Source organism: Pinus tabuliformis, chromosome 3_1 (assembly GCF_031772625.1).
Source record: "Pinus tabuliformis cultivar Carrire ecotype Pingquan chromosome 3_1, CPIR1, whole genome shotgun sequence".
In the NCBI taxonomy this organism is placed as follows: domain Eukaryota; kingdom Viridiplantae; phylum Streptophyta; class Pinopsida; order Pinales; family Pinaceae; genus Pinus; species Pinus tabuliformis.
Genome location: NC_142301.1, coordinates 826051684 through 826057611, shown reverse-complemented (window position 1 = coordinate 826057611; position 5928 = coordinate 826051684).

The window sequence follows — 5928 nt, the reverse complement described above, 5'->3', positions numbered from 1 at the left end:
CAATCCGGGTTTGTAAAACTTGGAGGTAAATCCACAATATATGGAAATCAGATATAATCAAGTTTAGAAGATGAAATTTGAAGATTTAAATAAGTACATATTACAATATAAACCTATTTTAAAAATTTCTAATTCATTTATGTAATATATGAGGGAAGAGGCTCCTAACTTAGGAGAACCAGGTTGTCCTTCCCTACAATACTACATTCATGAAGATAAATCTAAGAGCACTAATTAACAATGGTTTATGATGCAGAAGATGTAAAAGAAGAGGCTCCTAACTAAGGAGGTCCAGATTGTCCTTCTTCACAATCCTACTATATCACAATCACCATTACTTCAAACCAGAAATGCAGAAATAACTTCAAATAAGAAATGGAGAATGAAATTCAATTTTAGTTCAAGATCAAATAGAAGGGGAATTTAACTTAAATTCCTATGTGTCCCTTCATATGTAGATTAGAATTAAACCAATATTCATTCAAATAATCTATGAAAACTATGAAAATTGAACCAAGAAGTGCACTTAGCTTGGTGTGGGGGCCCTCCACCCTTGCCTTGCACACTTGAAGAAATCTCAGCTACAAAAAATTCAGTAAATCAACCAAGCATGAATAACAAATCGAAATGAAATAGGTTCTTCAAATTAGCTTCCAACTCCAAAGTGTCTCGGCATAAAATTATATAAAAGTTACATACATAAGCCATCAAAGTCTTGGCTTTAAATAGAGGTTTTGTGAAAAAAAATGATCTATAATCTTTCTAACAATCATATCTACTTATATCCACCTATCTAAGTCAAACTCATCCAATCCATCCCAAGAAATATGGTCAATCCCATAAAATCTCAAAACTGCCCTATTTCCTAGGGATTTTCTGGTGACTAGTCATGTTTGACCAGCCTTGACCGGGCCTAATAAAGCTTGTTTTGACTAAACCAAGTGGATTTAGCTCAATCCTAGTTCCCAAGATTTCCATTCATGCATCCAACTCGAGCCCAAGTGTCCTGCAAACATGTCATCCACATAGCTATTATGGGAATTTCTGATTCAGTCCAAAATTGCACTTGAAACTCAATTTTCATAAAAACTTCTAGAAATTGAAAAATTAAAATTAAACACCTGAATATGCATAAAATAAATCAAATTGAGATGGATGTGATGGAAAATGGATGGAAAATATAAGGATTAAGTAAGTTTCCTTAAGCAAAAATAGACCAAAATTGAGGGCCAACACCTGTATGTTTGGGTTTGGAGATAGATGATTATATCTCCATACCACGAATCGCTCGATAATATTAGAAACAAATATTCATCCACGATTGATGCTTTGGACGTTGAATCGTTGGATGACGATGGGAAGTTGCATAGTAACTCCACGAAAACTAAAGATTTCTTTGATTTGGATTTTACGAATTCCAGATCAAAGTCTTGGAAAATAGCTATCCATTTTGAATCTTTGCCCCCAAGTAGCTGACGCGACAGAATGTAAGTCATAGGATTGAAATATGAAAAAATGGTAGTTTTTCGAAAGAGGATATAGTGTCGAAATCTCTGTACTGCTTGAACAACTGCAAGAGCCATCTTTTCAACATAGGAGTACTTGCTTTCTGTATCATTTAAGTTTCGACTTAAATAATAGATAGGATGTTCGATTCCATTTTCTTCTTGAACTAAAACCATTGTGACGGTTGTACCTACTACAGCTAGATACAGGTTAAAGTCTTTTTGATAATCAAGAGCATACATTAATGATGCTTTTATTAGGGATTTCTTTAGAGCATCAAAGGAAGTTTGCGCAACCTGATCCCAGTTGAAGGGTACTTCTTTTTTCAAAATATGCGTATAACCTTTAGCAAGTTCGGCGTAATTTGGAATGAACCTCCTCAGAAAGTTTTCTTTCCCTTGGAGTTTCTGAATCTGAAGCAAATTTGAAGGTGGAGGCATATCGATGATTGCCTGAACCTTACATGGGTCGAGTTGAATTCCATCCTTAGAAACCACGAAGCCAAGTAAACGACTAGAACTGACACAAAATACACACTTGTGTGGATTGAGTCGTATCTTGTAGTGTTAGCAATGTAGAAATATAGCTCTCAAATGCTGCAGATGATCAATACATTTTCACAAATGAGCCGGAAGATCGTCAAGATATGGTTGAACAATGTTCTTGATGTCATGGAAGGCATAATTCATAGCCCTCTGAAAGGTTTCCACTGCGTTCTTTAAATTGAAAGGTAATTTGCGATACGCGAATGTGCCCCATGAACATGTAAATGCAGTCTTCGACTAGTCTTGTGGGAAGATATTTATTTGATTATACCTGGAAAATCCATCCATAGATGAAAAGATTTCGCATCTGGCGCATTCGTCAATTATCTGGTCGATGAAGGGTGTAGGGTAGTTGTCCTTTGAACAAGCTTGATTTACATCCCTGTAATCAATGCACACTCTAATCGTTCCTTGCTTTTTCATCACAAGAACTATATTCGATACCTAATCAGTTAGAGGAACCAGGTAAATGAAACCAGCATGTAAAAATTATTCAACTTCTACCTTGATGGTAGCAGCTTTCTTCGGGTGTACCTGCCGAAGCCGTTGTCATACCGGTTTGACATCTGGATACATCTTGATTTCATGTTCAACTATGCTTGAGTCAATGCTTGGCATTTCTTCATATGACCATGCAACGAAATCTCTGAATTCGCGAAAGAGAGCACAATATATTTCCAGTTCTGAAGAAGAACAAGATTTGCCAACATGAATATTCTATACAACATCAGGTTTGGTCGAGATATTTATGGCGACATTTTCTTCAATATTGGACAGATTTCACTTGGAATCCACCATATTTATAGTATTCGATAGAAAATCAAAAATTGAAGGATGATCAAGGTCATTGGAATAATATTCGTTATAATCTGGAAGATGGGAATGATGGTGGTAATCTTCCCATGGTGCCTCTCCTATCATCATCGACTGAATAATTCCTTCCTCTATAGAATGTACATGTGACCAAGGATCTGAAGAGGTGCCATATTCCTTTGACCTATCTACCCAAACTCTCGATGAGCGTTGATTTGAGTTTGCCGCCCAGCCCGAGAAAATTTATTGCTACAGAATCTCTATTGGGCTTGGAGGGAATCCCTGTTGATGATCCATGCTAACAAAATGTTCGGAAATCTTCTGAATGTAAGATATCATATTGTAGGTTCCTACTATTGCCACTTCCTCCAGATTACTCGGAGGCGGTAGGGAAAAAATACCCATCAAGGCAGGGTCTTTCAGTAAGCCTACTCTGACATTTTGAAGTGAATGAGAGCTTCCATGGATCATTGGAATGCTTCCTGTAACTTGTGAACTATTGGTGAGAAAGGTTTGTTGATCAACGATTGTAATTCCTCCTTGAAAAGGAAATGAAATCTTTCTAAAGTAAGTTGATACAACAGCAGCCATAGCATAAATCCAGGGCCTTCCTAGTAGGATATTTTAATCGAGGTTTCCATCGATAACTTTGACGTCAATTTCTATTGTCTTGCCCCCCAGTTCAACTTGCAAGTTACTTAAAATCCCGTACGAGGTGTATGTTCATCCATCGAATGCTTTTAATGTCATTGATGATCTCGACAAGGGTGGTGATCCTAAAGTTTTCCAGCAACTCATTGACATAATGTAGGTAGATGCCCCCTCATCAATAATTGTTCTGTGAACAGTTCTGTTGAGGGCTTTCACTTGAATGAGGAAAGAAAGTTGAGCTGGTAACTGAGGTTCATATCCTTTATGATTAAAAGCTACAAGATTGGAATCCGCTGGGTACCACCTATTGTTGATAATAGAGTTTGCTTTTGGGAGGGGCAATTTTGCAGTACTTCAAGCGTCAACATAGAGGATGGCAATTGGGCCAGATCCTCTACTATATTATAATTCTGTACTGCTCGGGCATGAGGATTAAATGTCAATTTGTGTATTACTCCCTTTGCGACTTTATTGTTAGCTCAGGAATGATGGGTGGCAGAACTTCAGTTGAAGTTGTTGTCGAACTACTAGGTTGACCTGTAGCCTTGTTGTTCGACAGCTGTGGATTCTCGTAATCTTTATTCCTTGTCGATATCAAAGCATCATTTTGTTGCTTCAAAATAGACAACATAAGCACTTGGGAAGGGGAAGCATTGTCGCTAGCAACCAGATTGGTTTATGGGTTTGGAAATGGATCGGTCAATACTACTGAGGTTTTTGAACTCTTAAAGAATTTCTTAATCTTAGCTTTATATGGACAATCCTTCATCCAATGGTCTTCATCACATATGTGACATGCCGAAGGAGGTTTCTTTTGTGCAGAAGGGTTTGTAGAAGATTTTTTAGGAGATGAATCATCCCGTTTCTTCTTTTTGCTTTTCCCTTTCTTCTTGCCCCCTGGTTTCTTCGGTTCTTTGCCTTTGTCGGTAGACATGGAATTAACCTCTGAGGCAAGAAGTTCTTCATTCGCATTTTGACCAGAAATTGTATAGGCTTTCTTAGATGTACCCTTTGCGGTTTTTGTGCTGGTAGTTCCTATCACACCATTTCCAGCATGAGAGTATTTGTTTGATTTAGGAGGAGAAGGAACATAAAACTCTGGTCTAGGAGCATCAGGTATTTTGTCATAGAGCGTGCCAAATTGAGTATAAATCAAGTCTAGATATTGCGCATGAGCAATGACTTTCTCTTCAATGACAACCCCCCTAAGCCACATCTTCTGTAATAGAAGGTAATAATGACTTAATAAACCATTCAGCTAGTAGTTGATCAGGAACATATGTTTTTACCATTCGATGATGATGTCACCACTCATGAATATGATCATATATGTGAGTGGCTGTCGTCTGCTTAAAATTGGTAAGAAACTCCATTCCTGTTTCGTACCTTATTGGTAATTGAAAATGGGTTAAAAAGTGGTAGCAAGGGCACTAAAGTTATCGAATGAAGCTCTAGGCAATTCAATGTACCATTTTCCTACCATACCAGTTAACGTTCGCTGAAAAAGGCGAAGCCTAATCGAATCATCATTGAGAGTGTTGGAAGAACACCACAGATGAAAGGTCATCACATGATTCGATGGATCTTTACCTAGATTTCCATTGAATTTAGGAATATTTGACGAAAGTTTATGAGGAATCGTCGGCCACCAAGGGGCGTAAGCAATTGCATCATTTGTTATCCGATTCATATTTGGTAATTCTAAAGTTGCAACGAAAGGCAACTGTTGATTCAGATTTGGTGAAGCATACCCAGGATAAGATGGGATCGCCTGAGCAGTGGGTCTTTGCATACCAGCATAATATATTTGATGCTGATAACTTTGATAAGGTTGATGGGCATAACCATTATGATATGATTGATGGTGACCATTTTGAATATACGGCTACCCATTACTCGCAAAGCTTTGTTGCTCAGGTCCCCGGTAAGCTTGCTTGAATTGTGGTTGTTGATATTGCACCAGCCATGGTTGTGAAGCCATTTGCTGTTGTCCAATACTGGATGTTTGATGAAGATGAGTGTGATATTACCTGTTTGAGCCTAAGTCACTTCAGTTAAGGAGCCACTAATCAGCGATTGTGGTTGTGTAGCAGAGACAAGAGGCTATTGTATTACGACCTAAGAGACTTGAGGTTGACATACAACAGGCAGCACTTGTACTTGCGACATTGTCACAATAGCCAGTGTAGTGGGAATATTTGACACAAGTAGATTTGGTTGCATTGAATATACAACTCTTGGCTATTTACGCAGTATTGGCACCCAACCACTGGATGTAATTCCATCTTGACTTGAATTCTCTTGTGAACTCTCATATGGTTGTTCTCCTGGACGGAATAATGAAAAGACATACTGCCCCCATTGGGCGAAAATCCAGTGTTCAAAGGGAAAATTGGTCTTTGTAGACTGGACT